We start from the raw sequence: 23,815 nt of genomic DNA, 5'->3' as shown, positions 1-23,815 counted from the left end.
AGCACAATAGCTGGCACCCTTGCTTTTGAAAGGAAAGAAACATCAGTGTGCCCTGTTGTTTCAAACAGTCCCAAGGAAGTCAGCATGTGGTCTAAATCCAAAGCAGGATACTGACATAGAAGAAGAAATAAAAATGACAAGAACATCGCTCATTTCATTTCTTTGCATGAATAGGATGGCTACATACAATAAGGTGACTTAATTTTTACCTTGAGCCAAAAACTAATTGAATCTGATTCTTGTTGTGTGAGTACTGTGAACTGTAAGGCTCTGTCTTAGTTCTACACACTTGATCCTTTGTTAATCCTGTAGTAAAATAGAAGGCCAGATTAATCTGTGCACTCAGCAGTTGTCTTAAGTGCTGAGAAATATGGAGGCGAATGTGTCAGGGGGTCTTTCCTTTAGTAATCACAAGACCTAATTAAAGAGTGATTATACACGGGTTGAGAAATGCAGTTGCATATGAGGTAGATGATCCTGGAGGAGGGTCTTGAATGACAAGTAAGCATTTGTCACACAGACTCTGGTAAGTGGGGTGGGGAATTTTGTGGTAGATTCTGGGGAGAGCAGCCTGAGTCAGAACATATGTAATGGGGTGAGGCATTAAGTAGCTTAAATGTGCAGGCAACTTGAGGTACAGAGGCAGTCAGGGCCAGATCTTGAAAAGCACAGTTAATCTGCCATCACTAATAAACTGAATATTCAATTCATTCTGTACCAGGTCTTAATCCTCATAATAACCTTTGAGGTTGGCACTGTCACTGCCATTTTATAGATGAGAAAACCAAGACTCAAAAATGTAAGTTAATTGGCCAAGGGGACACTGTAGAAGAACTGAGATTCTCACCCAGGTCTTTCTGTCTTTTTCCAGAGTCCTTTCAGTTACCCATGGTCCTACTGGTACCACCTGAAGAGATTAGATTTGCATTTTTGAATCATATATATAAGGCAAAGAAAGTTAGTAAAGAATGGACATTCTAAGAGAGAATTCTTTTAAACAAAAAAGTAAATATAAGGGCCGGGTGAAACTAAATACAGAGGTCAGGCATGGTGATGGACATCTATAATCCCAGCTACCTGGGAGGCAGAAATCAGGAGACTCAATTCAAGGCCAGCCTGGGCAAAAGGTTAACAAGACCTCACTCAACAAGCAAGCCAGCGATGGTGTGGTGGTACATGCCTGTAATTCAAGCTGTGCAGAAGGCATAGGTAGGAGGATCAAAGTCTGAGGCCAGCTCAGGGCTAAAACAATATGCTGGTAAGTTCAGTTTGCTAGTGATTTGTTGAGGATTTTTAAAGCATCAGTGTTTGTAAAGTGATGTGAGTCTGAAAGTCTTCTCATGTCTTTGGTTTTGGGGTGGGGATGATGCTGGCCTTATAAAATGAGTTTAGACTTGTCAAAGTTGGATAGGGGTTGGTGGTATTTCCTCTTTAAATGATTGTTAGAATTCACCAACAAAGCCATTTGGTCTAACACTTCTGTTTGTTGGAAGGTTGTGATTCCTTATTCTGTCTCCTTAACAGGGATAGATCTATTCAGGATTTCTATTTCTTCATGGTTCCGTCTTGGTAGATTGTGTGTCTTTAAGAATTTGTCCGTTCTAGGTTATCTAGTTTGTTTGGTGTGCAGTTGTTCATACTGCTCAAAGGCCTTTTTATTTCTGTAAAATCTATTATACCCCCACTTTTATTTTTGCTGAGACATTTTCTTTTGACTTACTATGTGGACAAAGAAACAGTAGCATTTTAGTCCTCTGTACTGTTGCATCTCTTCCCCTCCATTCTGCCAGTAAAATTATATCCGTCCTCTTTCCATAAATCAGTGTTCTGTGTTATGTAATTATGATACTATCACATACACTCCTGTTGTCTCAATATAGTTGTAAAGCTCTCTAAATACTGTTTTCCATTCCGGTACATATGAGGAAATTCCAGCTTCCTTTCCTTTCTGTACGAACATTCCTTCTGCAGTCTCTGACTTCCTACTCTCATTTATCCTTCCAGGTTGTGTTTTGGCTGTCTTTATTTACATACAGAAATCAAAAGGGAAAATCATTTTCTTCAGAATTTCAAAGGCACAGTTTTATTGTTTTCCAGTTTTGAGTATTGCTTTCAAAAAGGTCAATGTCATTTTCTTTCTTGTTCCTTACTTATTTACTCATTTATTCATTTATTATTATTATTACTTTGGAGGTGGTCTTAACTCCTGGGCACAAGTGATCCTCCTGCCTTAGCTTCTCCAGATCCCCTCCCTCTGTGGTGCTTGGGGTAGAACCCAGGGCCTGAGCTATATCCCCATCCCAGCCCTTTTTTTTTTTTTTTTGAGACAGGATCTCACTATGGAGCTCAGACTGGCCTTGACCTAAGGATCCTTCTGCCTCTCCCTCCCAAGTGCTGTAATTACAGGCATGTTACCACCATTCCTGACTATAGAATTTTCATCTTCATCTTCCTAGGCCACCACTTCTCTCTTCCTTTCCCTCCCAACCCAGTTGTTAAGAGCTTTTCTTTACACCTTTGTTCTGAAATTCACAGTAATGTACCTTAGTGCATATATTTTTCACACATGATACTGGATGTTCAGAGGGTTCTTTCAGTTTGGTGACAAATGTCCTCCTGCTTAGAATATCGTTTTATATTAGTCTGATACTTTTTCCCCCTCACAGTTTCATTATAATCTTTTTCCAGAGCTCCTGATTAGGTGGGTGTCGGCTCCCTTGAACTAGTTCTTTCATTTCTGTTTCTAGCTTTATGGAGGTTTCTTGACTTACTGGTCTTTGGCCCTTAAGCAGGGCTTGCCCATTTTACCTAACTTCTCTAGGCCAGTTTCTCCACCCGTCAAATGGTCATGTGCTGTGCTTGTCTGGGAGGATGGTATTGAGAATGAAGTGGCTTAGTGCATGGAAAGCATGGCACTAGCATCGGGTCTCACTCGTGGCCAGTGTTAAACTCTCAGCTTTGCCCCACTGTCCTGTTGTTCTTGTTGCTTCTTCAGCTTCATCTTCATTTTTGAGATCTTATTTTTAATTTTAGGAACTCTGTCGTTTACAGTAAGCTTTTCATATTTCATGGGTGCAGTAGCATAGCTAGTTCACTAAGGATGCTACTCGTCGTCTTCACTTGCAGTTTTCTTCTGCTTCTTACACAGTTGCTATTCTATCTAAGTTCTTCCTCTCCCCCCCTCCTTTTTCAGTTCCTTTCTTTCATATGGGAACTTTCCTCAAAAGCTTTCCTAATGAACCTCATCGTCAGTTCATATTTAACTGGGAAGGGAGAGAATGGGAGGTGAAGATCGGGAGGATCACCATTCAGGTTAGCCAGAGCAAAGAGTTAGCAAGACCCCCATCTCAACAAACTAGATGGGAGTACGTATCCATAATCTCAGCTATGCAGAAAGCAGAGGTAAACAGAAATTTTAGATCCAGTTTGAAAAATAAAGCAAAAAAGGGGCTGGGAGCACGGCTCAAGTGATAGAGCGCCCGCTTAGCAAGCAAGAGGCTTTGAGTTGAAAAACCCCAATACTAAAAAAAAAAAAAGAATGAATGAATGAGTGATTTTAAACTGAAAACAAAAGCAAACCTTTATACAAATCATGAGCTAGTTTGATTGTACTGTGGAGTAATGGATATAAGTGATAGGGCTTGGATTGGTACTGAGGTCCTCAATTTCAGAATCTGTAAGGTTTATTTTCTGGAGTCATCCAGTTTTTCAAAGTATAGGGGTGGGCATGGTAGCTGGAGATTTACCTTTTAATATGTGCAACTGTCACTTAAACTGCCTCCTGGAAAATGGAGGAATGAAGGCTGCTCCATCTCTGTGGAGACATGTTTGTTCTCTGGATATGGAGACTCACTTACCCACAGACTACATTTCCCTTTTTCTGCCATGATGAGAGGTGATGGCAGTGAGTTGCCTGGCTGTGAACCCTGGTTTCAACCTGCTGCTCATCCCAGCTTTCTGTGGAACCAAGTTGTAACCTTGGGCCGGAGTCAGCTTGCTTCTCATTAGTATCCCCATGTAGTCATTCTGCAAAGTTAGCTGCCTGCTACCATCTGCTTTCAGTCTTTCAGGTTTGTCCCTTTGGATCTTCTGTCATCTCCTTGACTGCTCAGTTTGTACTTGTGAGTTCCTGTACTTGTTATTATTCACTTACTCATACTTACGGATGCTATCTGGTAAATGAATAGAGATAAGAAATGCATGTGACTATTTTCTATATTTAACTAAAAGTCAGGGAATATACTACTACCTGTACTTGTAAAGCAAATTGTAATTGTTCCTTGATGGACTACAAGGTGCTCCAGAAATACCTCTGCTCATTACTCATGGAGTGTTTAAGGAGTGCCTCGTGTACTTTGGGCATTGTCTTAGTTTTCAGGATAAAGACATGAAAATTCTGTTCTGTTAGGAAACAGACAAAAAAAAAAAAAAAAGTCAGAGAACCATAGTGCTCTCTTGGGAAAGCATGTCAGGGGTGGGTGCAGAGGCAGGAGCGTGCTGGGCAAGGACAAAGTGGGCATGCTTGGCACAAGAAGGAACATCACAGAGCTTGTGGGCAGGTGTGAAGGGACTGTGGTGGAAGATGAGGTCAGGGTGGGAGGCAGGGGCCAGATCAGCTTAGGATTTATGGGCCATGATCAAAAATTTGTGTTTTATTCTGTGTATGTTTGGGAGCCATTGGAGAGCTGTAAGAAGAAGAATGACCTGCCTTTAAGGGTTGAGTCAGGAGCCTACTGATAGGCAAACTGCTGTGCTCAATTCCTGCCCTGAAAGACCATGCTTTCTTCCTTGGTGGTAGGCAGATTGGGTATATTCCCTATTTTTAAATTTCAACACCCATAATCCCTGCAGTAAAATTTCCCTGGGTAACTGAATTCACACCATATGACCCCTGGCCTCCTTTGTACTGACTGAACCAAGCTGCATGCCTGAAGCGCTGAACTGATGGGATTCTTACTCTTAAGAATTGAAAACATACATTGCTACTATTACATGATGTAGGCATTTGGGAAAAACCTTGAGTTCTACACAATAAAAAATAGCAGAATTCATGGAAAAGCAGGGTTTGGAGTAGATCAGAGTAACAAGTGACAACAACCCTAATAATAATACTAGCACAGTTAAAAAAGATGGGTTAATCCTAATAATGAAACACTAAATATAGGATTTTGTCTTAAAAGCAAAAGTAGCCTTACAGAAGAGGATGTAAGGAGGGGTCAAAGATGCTAAGGATTTGGGAGAAATGTATAAAGTGCATGAAGCTGAGGAGAACTGTACAGTGGACATTTCCTGGACAGCTTATGGCCAGAGTGAGAGAAGAGGAAGGTCCTGGTATGCACTGAGGTTATAAGGTCATAGTCATATAGGATTAGGGCTTGCATTGATACCAGTCTGAATTGTTGAGGAACATAGAGTGGTGAAAGCTAGTTTTTAGAGAGAAGGAGAGAGTGACTAGACTCCTCAGAAGAATGCAAAAAGGAGTTTCTAGGACTATGTGTTTCCAGAAAAAGATGGAAAGAGATGTTATCTGACAACTCTCTAGTTCCCCTACATCTTGAAATTGGGTTCTGTGAGTATCCTACAACAAATCTCCCTTTTTGGTTGAGCTAGTCTGAGTGTCATCAGTCATTAACAAAAGAACCAAAACGCACATTCTGGTATTTTATATGTATCTGATAGATCACATTTCAGGTGCGTAACCTCAACTGTACTTCTTTTCCTATGAAATTGCATAATCTGTTGGGGTTCAAGCCCATGGCTCTTAAATATTAAAAATGTATATGGATTGGACTTAGTGAAGAAAGCACTTTGGAGAAACAAAGTCAGAAGCAGAAAGAGAGGGCTTGAATTAGCACCAGTGTTTTTTCTTTCTTTGCTTACTTGGGTATGAAGGGTCAGGTGATGCCCGCTCTTCAGTAACAGTGTGAGTAAGTGTTGTGCTGAGTTTCAAGGAACCTTTCTTTGCTTTCTTCAATGACTTTTACCACTTGTGTCTATATTTCTAAGTGATACAGTATTGTTTCTGGTTTGATTTTAAACTTAATTATGTATGTATTGTTTTCTCTGGCTTATATCTTTTGTTTATCATTGTCTTTTTGATATTTGTCCATTTTGATATGTAAAACTGTAGTTCATTTTCAGTAAGTGTAGTATTCATTGTGTTATGAATGTACTATTAGGTATTCATTCCACTGTGGGGGACAGATTGTTTATCCCTTTGTGGGGGGAGTAATAAGAGGGCATATTAGGAAGAGTGCTTCAAGCAGTGTCCTTGTAATTGTCTCCCAGTGTATGTGGTCAAAGGCTTCTTTGGGATATATACAGTTAATACAGGTTGAGCATCCCTCATCTGAAAATCTGAAGCACTCCAAAAGTCCAAAATTTTTTTACAAAGTCCAAAACTTTTTGAGTGTCAACATGATCCCACAAGTGGAAAATTCCACACTTGACCTCATATGACTTCATGTTCCTCAGTCAAACATGGACACACTAAAAATACTGTGTAGAATTACCTTCAGGCTGTGTGTATATGAAGCAATAAATGAATTTCATGTTTGTTCTTGGGTCTCATTCCCAAGATAGCTCATCATGTATATACAAATATTCCAAAAAAAAAAAAAAAAAGTCTGAATCATTTCTAGTCCCAAGCACTTCAGATAAGGAGTGGGGTTATTGGGTGGTGAGGGATGCTCATGTTCAACTTGAATAGATAATGCCAAACTGTTTCCAAACTAATTGCACCACTGTCCTTTCCCATCATCACCGGATGGTTAAGTCACTGATGCTCCTTGTCTTCAGGAGCATATGGTATGATTGGACTTTATAGTTTTGGGTCACCAAGCAGTTACGAAATTGTTGCTGATGGTTTTAATTTTTATGTCCCCATTTATTAATGACATTGAGCATGCTTTTATATTCTTTCAGACCATTTATACATCCTCAATTATGAAATTCTATTCTTACATCTATTTTGTTTTGATTTGGCCCTTACCATTAATTAGTAAGACTTCTTTACATGTTTGTGCTGTTTAGATACTGTGCAAATATCTTCTTCATTATCACTTTCCTCTTCATTCTCTTAAGATATTTTACTTTCTTCAGTCTTTTCCTTTGTTGTTTGCACTGTCCATATCTTATTTAAGAAATTCCTTGAGCTGGTGGAATGGCTCAAGTGGTAGATTACCTGCCTAGCAAGCACGACACCCTGAGTTCAAACCCCAGTACCACCAAAAAAAAAAAAGAAAAGAAAAGGAAATTCTTCCCAACCTCATAGTCTTAATTCTTAAACTATCTCCTGAAAGTTATAATAAAGTTTTGCCTTTCAGATTTAGGCCCTTGGGCCTCCTGGAATTGACATTTCATTGTCAAATGAAGATTCGTGTGGTGAAGTTCCCTAACTTTATTCTTCATCTTCAAGTGTGTTTTGGATTTTCTTGGTCCTTTGATCATCAGTCTCAATTTTTAAAATTAGTTTACATGAAGAAATAAAAGCCAAGCTGGGTATGGTGGTACACACCTGTAATCCTAGTACACAGGAGGGGGAGGGGGGAGGATCGGAAGGTTAAGCCAGCCCAGGCTACTTAATGAGACATTACCTCAAAAAACAAAAAGAGATAAAACCTGTTGGCTTTTTAAAATTGGAATTGTGAATATTTAATTAATCAATTTAAAGAGAATTGACATTTTTACATTTTTGAGCCTTCTGAGACATCATGACAAACCTTTCTACTTATTTAGGTTTTCCTTTATTTTTTCCAAAAAGGCTTATTTACACATTGTTGATGTCCTATTATATTTATAAGTTCCAGATTAAAGTTTTAATTTCCAACTCTTTCTTGTATCTAGAAATGCAAATGATTTTGTTTATAGGTTTTTTAATTGAGCAGTCTTGCTCCTAGTAATCCTAGTAATTCTTGATTCATTTGGATTTTTATGTCATCTATGATTTAATGACATTTAATTTTTTCTTTCTTATGCTTTTGCTTTTGTCTTACCTTACTGTCTTGGTTAGAATGTCCAGTGCAGTGTTGAGTGGGAGTGATAATAGGCATCCTTGTCTTGTTCTCACCTTAACAGGAAGGTTTTCAACAATTCTGTGAGCTTTTATTCTTTATCAGATTAAGCCTATTCTCTACTCCTAGTTGAAATAAAAATTGTTTTGTTCGACAGCTGTTAATGTGGTAAATTAAATTGACTTTGTAATGTTAAATCCTCATATTCTCTGGTTAACCCCAACTTTACACATACATTCTCAGTTGAATTTGCTCACATTTTGCTTAGGAATTTTGTTTCTGTGTTCATGAGTGAGATTACCTTTTAATTCTTCTTAAATTTTGGTAGTAAGGTATGCTAGCCTCACAAAATGAGTTGGGAGTAAGTTCCTTCATTGTCTGCCTTCTGTAATAGTTAACGAAAAACTGGAATTGTTCCTGGAATGTTCGTAGAAGTTGTCAGTAAAACTATTGGGGCTTGGAGTTTTATTACCTTAGCCTTTTCCTAAGAATTTGTCCATGTTGTCTTAATTTTCAATTTTATTGTGCATAGTTGTTCAGAATAGTCTTACATTATTAATGCTTGGATCATCTTTAGTTACAGCCCCCTTTCATTCTGATATTATTTGTCATTGGTCTTCTTTCTTGATGACTTTCACCACAGTTGTCTATCTCTGGTTAATTTCTATCTTTATTATTTTCTTCCTTCTATTATCACTGCACTTATTTTACTGTTAGTTTTCTAAATTCTTAGAATGGATACTTACTAAATTGATTTTCCAGCCTTTCTTCTTGTCTGCTATAAGCTCTAGACTCTATATTGTCTTCTGAATACAGCTCTAGCCACATCCATCCCCGGGTAAGCCCTGTTCTTCCTATTGTTAGAAATTCTCAAATTGTTTTCCAAAGTAATTGTACTATGTGTATGCCTACCAGCAACATAGAAGAGTTTGAGTTGCTCTGAGTCCTTAGGCCCTACCTGACTGCCCAGTAGGAAAAGGGCCACTACTGTAGTATGTATGTATGTGTTTATTTATTTGGTGTGATGCTGGGGATTGAACTGAAGGCCTTGCTAGGCAAGCATCCCACCACTTTTTTGTCTTTTTTCTTAGCATAGGTTAATTGTACAAAGGGGTTTCATTGTGATATTCATAGCATGTGCATAAAATGCACTTTGACCAAATTTACCCCATTTCATATTTTTCCTCCCTCTGCCCCCTCCTTTTTCTGTTTTTGGTGGGTTTCATTATGTTACTTTCATACATCTATATAATGTACCTCTATGCTATTCGTTCCCATCACCCTCTCCTTTAGATCTTCCCCTACCCACTGGTCCCCGGCCCCAACAGTCACCTTTTATAATCATGTCATATTGTAAAAAAAAAAAAAAAAAAAAAAAATTAAACCTTGATTCCACATATGAGCAAAAACATGCACTATTTGTTTTCCTGAGCTTGGCTTATCTCACTTAGAATGGTGATCTCCAACCAGTTCTATCCATTTTCCTGCAAATGGCATAATTTCATCTTTCTTTATGGCTGACTAATACTCCATTGTATATATGTACCACATTGTCTTTATTCACTCATTGGTTGTTGGGCACCTAGGCTGGTTCCGAGTCTTGGCTATTGTAAATAGTGCTGCTATAATGCAGGTGTGCAGGCACCTCCGCTGTATGTTAACTTGCATTCCTTTGGATGTGTGCCTGAGGGTGGTACAGCAGGATCCCGCAGTAGTTCTGCTTTTAGTTCCTTGGCGTCTCTCCTGATTCCCATAGAGGCTCAACTACTTTACATTCCCACCAACAGTGTGTAAGGGTTCCTTTCCCCATCCTAGCCAGCATTTGTTTGTTTTCTTGATGGTTTCCGGTTTGGCTGGGGCGAGTTTTGATTTGCGTTTCCTTTATGGCAATGATGTTGAACATGTCTTCGTGTATATTTTGGTCATTGTACTTCTTTTGAAAACTGTCTCTTCAATTCAGTTGCCCATTTATTAATTTGGTCATTTTTTTGGTGTTTAAGTTTTTGAGCTCTTCATTTATTCTGGAATTAATTCTTTGTCCGATGAATAGCTGGCAAAAAATTTTCTCTCCTTCTGTGGGTGGTCTCTAGATTCTGGAAAATGTTTCCTTTGCTGTGCAGAAGCTTTTAACTTGATACAATCCCATTTATCACTTCTCGTTCTTATTTGCTGCTATTGGAGTCCTATTCGGGAAGTTGTCTCCATTCCTATATCTTCCAGTGTTTTCCATATATTTTCATGTCGTAGTTTCAGTGTTTCAGGTCTGTGAGTGTGAGTGTGTGTGCGCATGTGTGTGTGCGCATGCACGTGTGGTACTGGGGTTTGAACTCAGAGACTACACCTTGAGACACTCCACCAGCCCTTTTTTATACTGAGTTTTTTTTCAAGATAGGATCTCAAGAATTATTTGCCCAGGCTGGCTTTGAACCACAGTCCTCCTGATCTCTGCCTCCTGAGTAGCTAGGATTACAGGCGTGAGCCACCAGTGCCCAGCTTGCTTCAAGTCTTAAATTAAGAAGGTCTTTCATCCAGTTTGAATGGATTTTAGCGCAGGGCAAGAAGTAGGGATCTAGTTTCAGTCTTCTATATGTGAATATTCAGGATTTCCAGCACCTTTTGATGAAGAGGCTGTTTTTTTCTCCAGTGTATGTTTTTGGCTCCTTTGTCAAAAATCAAATGGCTGTAGCTGTGTGGGCTTTTTTCTGGATCTTCTAATCTGTTCCATTGGTCTACCTGTCTGTCTTTGTGCCGGTACCATACTGATTTTGTTACCATGGTCTGTAGTATAATTTAAAGTCTGGCATTATGATACCTCTAGCATTACTTTCTGCCTAGGATTGCTTTGGCCATTTGGGTTTCTTTATGCTTGCATATGAGTTTTTGGATTGATTATTCTCTTTCAGTGAAGAATGACATTGGGGAATTAATGAAGATTGCATTGAATCTGTAGATTGCTATTAGTAGTACAGCCATTTTCACAATATTAATTCTGCCAATCCATGAGCCCCATGTTCTGGTCTTTCTGTTTTCTAATGTCGTCTTCCGTCTGTCTTCAGTGTTTTACAGTTTTCATTGTAGAGGTCTTTCATGTCCTTAGCATACTCTAGGTTTTGTTTTGGTTTGCTTGGGTTTTTTTAAGGTTATTGTGAATAGGATACTTTCCCTGATTTCTTTTCTCTGCTTACTCATTGTTGGTACACAGAAAAATTACAGATTTTTGTATGTTGATTATTGTATATCCTGTTACTTTACCAAAAGAATTTATGAGACGTAAGAGTTTTTTGGTGGAGTCGTTAATGTCTTCCAAGTATTAGATTATATCATCTGCAAATAGGGATAATGTTCATTTCCTATTTGTTGAACACATGTTCTTTATAGTATGGTTTCCAAATATTTTCTCACACTCTGTGGTTTGTCTTTTAATTCTCTGGACATGTCTCTTGGAGAGCAGGTTTTTATTTTGATGAAGCTTAATTTATTGATCTTTTTATGAATCGCGCTTTTGATGCTATATATAAAAATCTTTATTCTAATCCAAGGTCACAAAGATTTTCTCGTGTTTTCTCTAAAAGTTTTATAGCTCTAGGTGCTGCAAAACTGATGGTTAACTAAAGTTTAACTTAATTACAATATAATCATTGTCTGGTCTATATTATGTCACTTCTTTGAAATTTATTTTTAGTTTGGTGTCTTACCCTCCAAACTTTTTCCTGAGAATTTACATTCATGCATATGTAATTATGCAAATGGAAGATGTGTTTTTGTTGTTGTGGGGTTTTGTTTTATTTGTTTTTCTGTATTAGGGATTGAACCCAAATCCTGGAGTGTGCTAGATAAGTTCTCTACTACTTGAGCCACACTCCGCAGCCCTTTTTAGTTTTTGTGATAGGATCTTGGTAATTTTACCCAGTCTGGCCTCTAATCTGAGATCTTTCTGCCTCTGCCTCCAGAGTAGCTGGGATTATAGATATGCACCACCATGCAAGTTGATTTGAAAATGATGTGTCAGATACCGAGATACACGTAATTCTTTTTAACATTATATGGTAATACATAGCTTAAGCCTATATGTGGCCATTCCATTGTGGATGTGTAGTTAAGCTGTTTCCTCATTTTGTCAGATATAAATGGGGCTGTAAGAAACTTCCTTGGGGTCACATGTGGAAGTGTTTCTCTAGACTAGAAGTAGAAGTAGAATTGCTGAATCAAAAGCTATGTGTCAAATTTGCTCATCCAAGTTTGTTTTTTAAAGCAGTTTTTTGACAAACAGCCCGCATGCTAGAAATAGCTAGGTCTTAAGTTAGCTTAAATGCTAATACATTCATTAGCATAAACTGTAATCCTTCCTTCTACAGGTTTTTATTTCCCTCAGACCCAGTATTCGTTTATACTGCAATATTTTTAATACCCTTTTAGTGTAACTCTAGTCAAAGAAAATAACAGCAATGTGTACATAAATAATATAGCTAAATAAGCTTTGAGGAAAGGGTAGTAAGAAAATGAAACTTTGGTAAGTGAAATGTATAAGTGGGACTGGAATAAACCGAGTGTTAGAATAAGTAAGACTAGACTTTTGTAACGTGAGAAGAGAAAAGCAGTAGACTAGAAGAGCTGTGCCAGGGAGAATGAGGAAGCTTGGTGTCCTTGCACAAGAGCTGTAGCCTGTCATGCCAAAATGCTTTCCTGTGCTGTGATGATCTGTCACAGAAAGCATCGATAGATGTAAAAGCCCACCACGTTTGAGGCTTACAGAAGTCTCTAAAAAGGCTTTGGGTTGTATTGGTCACAGGAAAGAGTAAATTAGAGAATGAAACCATTTTGTCTACCAAAATAAAAAATTCAGAAATGAAACACTTGCTATGGAAAAAACAAGGTTTTATTCATGATCCTGGATTGAACATTTACCTGATTTCCTCAGGGAGATTGTGATAGGAACACCCTGTATTCATTTAATATGCTGTGTTCATGTTTGTTGCTTCATTTAGTCCTCTCAGTGAGGAAAGGGAGATGGATTAGCCTCCACTTTACAAATGAGTGACCAGACGCTTAGAATAATCAGGACTTGCCCAAAGCTACCCAGACAGGCTATGGGGTTTAGTGTGATGCGTTTCTGTGGGCCAGGCTGCCTGCCCACAAGGATGGCTCCAGTTAGCTTCGTAGTTGAAAAGTCTTCAGTGTCAATTCTTAATAGTCAAGAAGACAAGAATTTTTTTCCACATTAGCCTTTGATACATACAACTTTGTGTCTTAAGTTTTCATAAAATGTTATTTCACAAAATATTCTCCTGTCCACAGCAGGTTGCTACATAGCTGTATCAAGAGAACATAACATAATTTACCAACCCATCTCCTAGTGTGGGACATGTAAGTTGCTTCTGATCTTTCTCTTTTGTAAGTGAACACTGATATATCCTTTCTTACAGTCAGAGAGTCTAGTGGCAAATAATGGAACTTGACTATTGCCAATTTAAACAGAAGTGAGATTCTTGAGAATATTGAATTAAAACGTGAAGAAGGCTGGACAGACAAATTGAGATAAACTTTGTATAGCTCAGAACAACACGCGAAGTCACACTGCAGAGCCAGTCCTGTGACAGTGTCACACCCTCACATCACCAAGGCAGAGATGGGGCCCAGCTTCCCACGCAAAGGCTCAGACTAGCATCTATGGATGCTGTCCTCCTCCCAAGGAAGGCAAGACTGCAGGTATGTAGCATTTTTTTGTTTTACAGTTGGAGGTAGGCTTTTTTTCACTGAGACTCCAAGAGAGGAAATAATTGAGGACCATATAGAAGTTGGATCATGTGTGTATTAGATTCCCATAAGTAGGATTGTCAGGTCAGAGGGCATGACCAAGTTTTTATGAGAGAAAAAAACTTGTGAACCTCAGTAGTTTGTTGTTAGAGTTTTATAGTTCTATATATTAATCTCTTTGCCTTTATACACCATTTATTGACTCTACTTGGGGAACTGAATCTTACATTTTACTAAAATGGTTGTTGAGATGGAGGGACTCTCAATCTATCTTTTTCCTTTAATTTTTCCCTTTTGAATTTGGCTGCCTAGATTCATGCTAGAATGAAAACTGGATGACATATTTATTTACCTTTCATTGCTTTAAGTTAGTGCACATTCAGAGTAATATGAACTTAATTTTGTAAATTTCCTCCATCTCTCGCTTTCCTTCTCCCACTTATGTAAATATTCTTTAATGTGTTTCTTCCTGCTGCTTCCTTAAGTTTTTGTTTTGTTTGTTTTTTAATGAATGGCCAGCATTTACCACATATTAGTTGTTCAAGTATTAAAACAAGCAGTGAGTCACGGGGAGGTCAAACTGGCTTAGTGGCAAGTGTTCTGTCTAAAAGCCAGAGAATATTCTAACTCACTGTGACCCTAAGAGCTCCCTTTCTTCTGTGGCCTCGGGAGTAGTGGGCTGAGACTTGAAGCTTTTTGCACTGACATATTTGCCCATCTTCCTTCCAGAACTGGAGACTCGAAGCCACAGCTCAGCCCTGTGTTCCTGTGCCTGGCACGAGTTGGGTAGATGTAGTAAAGGAGCCCAGTTCTGTTACTCTTGTAGGTGCTTTTGTATTCAGTACAGCCCATTTGTTTCTGGCCATAAGAATGAGAGGAACTTTTGAAGACCCCATGTCTGGGAAAATACTAGCTTTCTGCACTGAAGTTGAAGATTCTATATGCAGAATATCTGGGTTCTCCATTTCTTCCCTCCACTCCTGATAGTTTTAAAACTCTTGAGTGGTTGGGCTCCATGGTAACATTCTCTATTAAGGAAAGGTGATCTTTAAGGGGAAGGGAGTGTTAGGAGAGGATTTAACAAAGGCAACAATGTAGGTGAAGGGAGAACTTTGTAAAGGACGCACATCTTCCCTAGAAGCAGTGCATCATATTAGAAGACAGACTGCTTCAGCAGCTGGTGAAACAGCAAGAGCATGTCGATTTTGCTTCCTTGGTTACGGAGTGCTAGTGTACTTGACCTTCAGCAGAGAAGGGTCACGGAGAGGGCATCTTTAAACAGCCCTGACTGTTGTGGAGAATGGAATCTGCACTGGTAGGATTTGAAAGCACAAGCCTGTGGATTCCCTCCACCATCCCCTGGCGGGTTTGGTTGGACCCTCTGTGGCCCCAAGGTTGCTGAGGAAAAATGTAAATAAAGCTGCAGGGAGCCATTGCCATGGTAAGTGTGAATGTCCTAAAGAAATGCTAAAAGTTCTTCTTTCTCTCTCTGCCTCCCTCCACCCCCTCCCCTTTGTGTGTGGGGGGAACCTCCTTGTAATGCTATACACTTATTTCAGTAGGCACTTGTTTCTAGTGTAGTTGGTATAATGCAAAGGTTTTAGGCACCCTACTATATATTTGAAGGATTCAGTTTAGTGCCTATTGCTCCGCTGAGCTCCTAGCAAATTGCTTCTTCAAAGGACTTTTTATTAGGGTGTGCTGGATAAATTCAGGCGGGTAAAAGCTGATTATTATGGTTATTCTTTTGGGAAAGTTAACAAAGAATTTCTCAGTCATATTGCTCTTAACGTCTCATTGTTTTATATGATTGTGGAAAGTAATTTTGACTTTGTTTTTTGAGCGTGTGTGTGTTTTGTTTCCAGAGGGTCTCTCTGGAACTCAGGTCCTCCTGCTTCAGCCTCCTGAGTACTATACCCAGCTAGTTGATGACTTTGGGTGTTTGGTTTTGTGCCAAGAAATTTAGGGGTTTTGGTTTTGGGTTTGGTTTTGTTTTGATTTTTTTGAGACAGGGTCAATCTCTGTATGTATCCCTGAGTGTCTTTGAACTTGCTGCCTCAGCCTCCTGAGTGCTGGGATTCCAGGCCTGTGCCATCATGCCTGGTTTAGGGTAACAGTTTTATCTTTTTAAAACCTTTACTATCTATTGGAATTTTTTTAATGGGCTAATTACTTCTGATATAAATGATGCTTATTTGTACTGTTCACGTTTCATTCATTGAGTTTACTGTGAAAAAAGAGAAGTAATTCTTCAGGAACATGGCCCGGTGGCTGGCTAATAAGATTCTAATCCTTCATGTGAGGTAAGGAATAGCCTCTGAAGACCAGCAACCTCCTACAGATTCCCCTTTGTGATGCGAGCTGCAGCACCAGATGGGCTGTAACTCTTGCCTAGTGACCCTTCACCAGGCTTACTGTTCAATGGTCCTTTGAAATAGATTTTTAAGAGGAGGATGTAGCATATTTTAGCACAGGCTGGAGGTGCTCCTGCCTGAAACCCTTACCCCACTTAGGCATTTACATTGTTCATTATTTCCCTGGGAGTGTTAGGGACAAGCGGAAATTCCTGGTTGAAATTTGTAACATATTAGGTCTGCTTTTTGTCCTGTGTTTTTACACTGTCTGAACTTTGTTGCCCCATTGGGAATGTTGCAACCAAAACCCAGAATAAATTGTAGATTTAGAAATCTTAGAATTTGCAAGTTAACTCAAAATTCTGAGCATCTTTTTCACCTAAATGTTCAGCTCTCAGAAATGAGTGCACTTAAGGCAGGGCAGTGCTGTGATGGGGTAGAGAAGGTTCCATTCTAGTGGGAGAAGCTCTGTGCTCCCCACGCCTGGAGCCTGCCTGTGTCCTAGGTATTGGCTGACAGAGTGGAGTTACAGGATCCCAGGCTGTATATAAAACACACACTTCTCATTCCTTCTCTGAAGGAATGTGTTCATTCCCAAGTGTTGAAGTGTTCGCTATGGGTCTAGTTTGTGCCTGGGCTTGGGAACAAAAGGAGAATTAGGAATGTTCTCTGCTGACCTCTGAGGTCCTCCTGAGCAGTCAGGGCAAGTAGTAACCTGTGAAGCGTTCCAGGATATAGCAGTGTGGAACCCAGAGAAGAGTACTCATGTCAGCCTGAGTGCCAGGACAAACTGGCCAGAGGAGCAGGGCTTTGGGTAAATTCCAGAAACAGTTGACAATTTGTGTGTCAACTGGCATGGTTAACTTTAGAAAGGAACTGAAATGGAATAGCTAGATTTACCCTTGTTACCAGAAAAATAGCACATATAAATACCTTGGTTCTTGAGTCCGGCAGGAAAAGAATTCATCAAGCAAGACGCAAAGATTATAGTAAAAGTAATAGTAAAGTTTATTAGGAAAAGAATACACTTACAACACACTGAAAGCTGTTCACCTCAAGGAAGAGAATAAAGGGTCAGGTTTTAAAGCTGGAATATTTATTGAAGAAGTTTTAGCTTTGGGGTGTTTTGGCCTTTGAGATGATTTCCTAGGTTTGGGTCATTGTCTTGTTAAATTTACTTGTGAAAACTCCCACGTCTTGCTCTGTTTCTGTTTGAAATTCCTAACCTCTGCTCCTAGGTCTGGCTCTTTGTTTTGTTAAATTTACCTGTGTAAACTCCCAGCCCCAGGCCTAACTGATGTTAAAGGTGTGGATTACTCTTGAGTAGAAAGTGGATTAAGCTTCAGGTGAGTGGCTGACATCAAAGCATCCTGTGATGACTCCTGGGCTCTGGCTACTTGATCGTAATGGAAACTAGTGGAGTTTGGAAGTTTAATTACAATGATTTTTTTCCTTGCTTCCTCTTGCGGCCACCTCTTATGTCTAGCTGCTACCTGTATTTCTTTCTGAGTTGGGGGTCATGCCATTCCCTAGAAAGCTTATGTCCAAACGTAACTCCACACCCAGCTTGCTGTGGTTTTCATGTAGTCCTTTGGGTTTTATGTTGTTTGTTTTAAAGACATTCATATAACATACATTTCATGTTTTTAAAGTGTGCAGTTCTGTGCCTTTTATTATATTCAAGGTTGTGTGACAGTTACCACTATCTATCCAGAATATTTTCCCTACAGATTTGTCTAATTCTGGACACTTGATGTAAATGGAATCATTCAATATGTGATCTTTTTTGACTGACTGCTACTTAACAAAATGTTAAGCACCTTTTCATGTGCTCATTGACCATTTGTATATCTTCTTTGAAGAAATGTCTATTCACCTCCTTGAATCGTTTTTTTTTGTGTGTGTATGGTACTAGGGTTTGAACTCAGGGCCTCCTGCTTGCTAGGCAGCACTCTTATCACTTTAACCACACCCCTGGTCCTTTTTGCTTTAATTATTTTTTAATAAGATCTCACATTTTTTGCCTAGACTGCCCTAGACCACAATAACTCCTATTTACCCCTCCCACATAGATAGGATGACAGGAGTGCTTCGCCACACCCAGCTTTAATTGGTTGAGGTGGAGTCTCACTCACTATTTTGCCCAAGCTGGCCTCAAACCTTGATCCTTCCGTTCTCGCTTCTTGAGTAGTTGGGAGTTACAGGTGTGCACCAACACACCTGGCTTCCTTGAACCATTTTTAATTGACTCTTTTGTCTAAGTTCTAAGGGTTCTTTATAGATTCAGGATAAAATTCTCTTATCAAATATATAATTTGCAAATTATTTTTTCCATTCTGTGAGCTTTCTTTTTACTTTCTGATAGTGTCCTTTGAAGTGCAAAAGCTTTAATGCTGACCATTAAAGTCTAATTTTTTTTGTTGTTGTTGCTTGTGCTTTAAGTGTAAGATCTAAGAAATCATTGCCTAATCCAAACTTCAAAGATTTACATCTGTAGTTTTAAGTTTTTCCATGTCATGTGAAGTTGTAATTGATATATTTCAAATAAGAAAATGAAAAGAGCTGGGCATGGTGGTTTATACCTGTAATTCCAGCACTCGGGAGGGTGAAGCAGGAGGATCAAGAGTTAAGTACATAGCCAGACCGTTGTCATTGAAAGGAAGGAAGGAGGGAAGCAAGGAAGGATTGATTTTCTGTTCAAGAGACACATTTGTCCACTTTATCATGTGTAGCAAAGACACTTGTACACTTTCAACTCGGGCTTTAGAAAATTTTCAGGAAGTCTGTGATAATAATAGCTACCATTTGCTGAATAGAATTAATACTTACATTATTCATTGACCCTCATTTCATCTTCATAAAATAATCATAATATGTCAATATTGAATTTTGTGGAAATTGAAATTTATAGATTTAAGTGACTTGTATATGTGTCAGAGCCCAGATCTTTCTGCTTCTGTAGCCCAGGGTTACTCAAGTGATATCAATTGCTTTAAAACTTTGCACGAAGGTATTATTTTGGCATATTATCCTGTCAGTCAAGAATTTCTGATCTCTGAAACTGGCAGGATTAATTTGAGGACTATTACTAGATCAACCAAAATTCTAAATGTTCATTGCTAAGGATAAAATAAATGTGCTCTAACTGGCCACACTTTTCTTTTTTAATTACAAATAAGCAGAACTAGCAAACGCATGCACCTGGTGCTGGGGCACAGTCAGCACTCTTTCTAAAAAACAATTGTGCCTGTCCTGCCTGTATCTTAGCAAAGCAAATTAATCTCTGTGAAGCAGTCTGTGAGCTAAAAATCACTGTACGAATGTTGGGTTCTCTTGACTTTTTAATAGTGAGTTTGTTGGTGGTAAAATTAATGCCTGTGAATGAAAAAAATATTTTAATAATCTCACTAACAAATTAATCATGATGTTTTTTCAAATTGGAATATAATTCACACATTATTTAAAATGTACAGTTCAGAGAGTTTGGTACATTACACAGTTGTGCAGCCATCACCACTGTTGCCAAAATACTTCCGTCATCCTGAATAAAAGCCCCATACCTGTTATAAGTCCCCCTCCTCCTTCCCTCAGCCTTTTGCACAGCTGTCCCTAGGGCTTTGCTTATGCTGGACATTTTATTTAAGGAGATTCACACGGCATAGGGCTTTTGTTGGTTCACGATGTTACAGCATGCCTCTCTCATCCCTTTTTATTGCCAAGCAATATTCCACGTTGTGAGATGCCACATTTATCTATTCATTAGCTGACGAATATTTGGGTTCTTTCTACTTTTTGGCTACTATCATTAATGCTGCTGTGAACATTTGTGTAAAATTTTTGTGTGGACATTTGTTCTTTTTCTTGAATATGCACTTAAGAGTGGAATTGCAGAGTCATGTGGCAGCCGTGCCTTTGAGGAGTGCCAGACTGTTTTACAGAAGACCATGTCATTTTACATCTCATTGTCACAAGCACTTGCCAGCCAGTTTTTATTGTAGCCATCCTCGTGGATGTGAAGTGGTATCTCAGTGATTTTTATTTGTATTTCTTTAATAACTAATGATATCGAAGCTCTTTTCCATTTCTTTATCTTATTGTCCATTTGTTTATCTTAGGAAAATGTCTCTTTAGCCTAAATTTGTGTGTGTGTGTGTGTGTGTGTGTGTGTGTGTGTGTGTGTGTGAGAGATACTGGGATTCAAACCCCATGCCTTGTGCATGCTAGGCAAGCGCTCTACCATTGAGCTTCATCTCAGTGAAGCTGAGTTGTGATAGTTCTCTATATGTAATGTGTGGATTAGGTAGATGATTTGTAAGCATTTCTTCCACTGTGTGGGTTATCTTTCTGTGTTTTTGATGTTATCTTTTGAAACACAAGTTTTTAATTTTGAAGATGTCCAGTTTATCTAATTTTTTGTTGCTGCTTGTGCTTTTGGTGCCACTAAAAAAGATAAAATCACCTAATCCAAATTCACAAAGATTTACACCTGTTTTCTTCCAAGAATTTTTATGGTTTTAGCTCTTACATTTCTGTCTTTGATTCATACTTAACTTAATTTTTTGTATATAGTACAAGGAAGGATTCCCTATTCCACTCTCCTGCGTTTGATGTCTATTTGTTGAAAAGATTATTCTTTGCTCATCTGTAACTGAATGAAATAGACTTGCCCCTTGGAGAGTGCAGAGCCAATAATTACACTACCAGGAAATAAAAGACTGAAGAAAGGTTTGTTACTTGCAGCAAGTAAGAGGAGGGCTAGAGATAATTCTAGAAGTAATGTTTTCCTGAGCAAAGAATGTAAGGGGTTTTATTAGGAAATCTCATATATACTCATACAGGAAGGACTGGCCAGCCAGTACACCTGGAGGGCACATTGCTGACTGAGCATCCTCAGTTGTAGCTCATGATGCTTCAAACATCGCATGTTCAAAAAGTGCCATACAGAAATACATCCCAGACAGGAATTTTCATATGGTAACAGGGTTTGCTCTAGGGTGAATCAAATGCCTGCAAGATTTTGGCTGCTTCCTTATAAGCAGAAAACAGCTCTTCCCACCAAGCCTAGTGGTTCATACATCAAATTGTCTTGCCACCTTAATCAAAAATCATTTAAACATATATGTAAGAGTTTATTTCTGCTGGGCACCAGTGGCCCATTCCTGTAATCCTAGCTACTCAAGAAGCAGAGATCAGGAGGATCATGGTTGGAAGCCAGCCTGGGCAAATAGTTCTCGAGACCCTATCTTGAAAAAACCCTTCACAAAACAGGTCTGGTGGAGTGGCTCAAATGGTAGAGCGCCTGCCTAGCAAGCATGATAGTTATGGGGTACAACCTGATGTTATGATTCCTGAGTGCAGTGTGGAATTACTAAATAAAATTAATCAACTTCTAGCCATCACTTCAAATACTTAACATTTTTGTGAGAACATTTGAAATTTGTTTTCTTAGCAATTTTGAAATGTACAATACTATTACTTATGATATTCACCATACCCTGCAATGGATCTCAGAAGTAAACAACAACTTCTGGCCAAGTGTGGTAGTTCACACCTGTAATCCCAACTACTCAGAAGGTAGAGATAGGAGGATTGCAGTTTGACACCAGCCTAAGCAAAAAGAGATAGTGAAACTCTGTTCCAAAAACAATAAGCAAAATCAAGACCTTATCTGAAAAATAACTAAGGAAAAAAAGTGGGGAGGGGTAACTAGGGGCATGGCTCAAGTGCCTAGCAAGCACAAGGTCCTGAGTTCAAATGCCAGTCCCATCAAAAAGAAGAAGAAAAGCCTGTGTGAGATTTCATACCGTTTGACCATCTTCCCCTAGCCTCTGTAATTACCATTCTACTTTGCTTCTGTAAATGTGATTGTTTCAGGTTTCACATGGAAATGAGGACATACAGTATCTTTAGGTGCCAGACAGATTTTACTTAGCATAATGTTCTCCAGTCCCATCCACATTGTTGTAAACAACAGGCCTTTTTAAAGCTAGACAGCATTGTGTATACACCACATTTTCTCTATCCATTCATCATTGATGCACACTTAGGTTGATCCTGTAACTTGGCTGTGTTGAATAATTCTCCACTGAGCATGGAAGTGCAGACATCCCTTCAGCAAACTGATCTCATATCTTTTGTGGAAGTACTTAGAAGTAGGATTTCTAGATCTCACACTGCTTTGATTGTTGTAGGTTTGTAGTAAGTTTTTAAATGAAGTGTGAGTCCTCCAGCTTTTGCTTTTTCAAGGTTGTTTAGCTATCCTTCCGTTCATTTAAACTGTGATATCTTTAGCAGTCTTTTATACTTTTCATTACAAATCTTGCAGTTATTTTGTTAAATTTATTCTTTTTGGCTGTACTGGTGTTTGAACTCAGGGCCTCACACTTGTTAGGCAGGTGCTCTACCACTTGAGCCCACTCTGCCAACCCTAATTTACTTTTTTGATATTATGGTCAGTGAGTTGTTTCCTTAATTTCATTTTCAGAATTCTCATTGCTAACATATAGAAATACAATTGATTGTTTTATATTGATCTTGTACCTTGTAACCTTGAAAGTCATTTACCAGTTCTAATAGATTTTTTGTGGATTCTGTAAGATTTTCTGTATACAATCCAGTTAATCTGAAAATGGAGAGAGATTTACTCCTTCCCTCCATTGCAGATGTGTGCCTGCCCCTCTCTCTTTCTCTCCACGGTCCCTGATTGCCCTGCTGCAAACTCAAATACAGCGTTGTTTCCAAGTGGAGAAAGCGGAAATCCTCTTCCTGTTCTCCATCTTAGGGAAAGTGTGATTCAGCTCCTGTCCTTTATCAGGTTGAAAACTTTCCTTCTGTTCCTAGTTGGTTGAATGTTTTTATCATGAAAGGGTTTGGAATTTTGCTTTTTCTCTGTTAATTGAAAGGTTCATGTGGCTTTATCATTTATTCTTTTAATATGGTGTGCTGCAGTCTGATTTTCACATGTTGATCCGGCCTTGTATTCCTGGGATAGCCCTCACTTAGTTCTGGTGCTTAATCCTTTGTATGCTACTGGGTTTGGGATATATCTATTTTTTCTTTTTATGATACTGGAGCTTTGTACTCAGGACCTTGTGCTTGCTAGATAGGTTCTCTACCACTTGAGCCATGTCCCCGGCCCTTTTTTGCTTTTAGTTATTTTTCAGATAGGGTCTCATTTTTGCTTGGAGCCAGCCTTGGACTGCATTCATAACTGGGATTACCAGTATATGTCACCATGCCCAGCTTACTTGTTGAGATGAAGTCTCACTAACTTTTTTTGCCCAAGCTGACCTCAAACTATAATCCTCCCAATCTCTACCTCCTTTAAGCTGGGATTATATGTTGAGGATTTTTTTTTACATCTATATTCACAGTAGATATTGATCAATCATTTTGTTCTTATGTCTTTGGTTTTAGTATTGAATTATATTGACCTCATAGAATGAATTAAGAAATATTTTATCCTGTTTTTTTGGAACTATGTAAGGTATTGGCTTATGATGTTTGTTTAATCAAGGAAAATAATATCTTCTCACTTCAGGTACCCAGGTGACCACTCAGCACCTTGAACCTTGCCTTTGGTAGGTATTGACTAAATTCCAGACCCTTGCTTTCTTGGAGGGCTTTTCCCAACTCTCCTGGGGTTGGGAGGTTGTCAGCACCCTTTCCCAGGAGCCAATCCCAGTAATTTTCAAT

The 23,815-nt window shown here is 38.9% G+C and overlaps 1 protein-coding gene across 14 annotated transcripts in view; it reads left to right on the top strand.

The window, feature by feature from the left end:
• Positions 1 to 23,815, top strand: part of Nr2c2 (nuclear receptor subfamily 2 group C member 2) — a 77,299-nt gene that overhangs the window by 13,902 nt on the left and 39,582 nt on the right. For 9 of the 14 annotated variants that reach the window (XR_012436395.1, XR_012436394.1, XM_074044479.1 and 6 more), the window contains one exon: positions 23,661 to 23,700. The exons of 1 other annotated variant lie outside the window; for it this stretch is intronic. The gene's annotated coding sequence lies outside the window, so the exon portion shown is untranslated. Of the gene's footprint in view, positions 1 to 68; positions 194 to 721; positions 800 to 9,398; positions 13,377 to 22,641; positions 22,935 to 23,660; positions 23,701 to 23,815 lie in introns of those variants that run through there. 4 more of the 14 variants (XM_074044473.1, XM_074044472.1, XM_074044474.1 and 1 more) reach the window with 4 other exon arrangements.

The sequence above is a fragment of the Castor canadensis genome, chromosome 10, assembly GCF_047511655.1.
Source record: "Castor canadensis chromosome 10, mCasCan1.hap1v2, whole genome shotgun sequence".
NCBI classification, from domain to species: Eukaryota; Metazoa; Chordata; class Mammalia; order Rodentia; family Castoridae; genus Castor; species Castor canadensis.
Note: the sequence above shows the minus strand (reverse complement) of the source record. Positions and strands in the feature narration are given on the sequence as shown.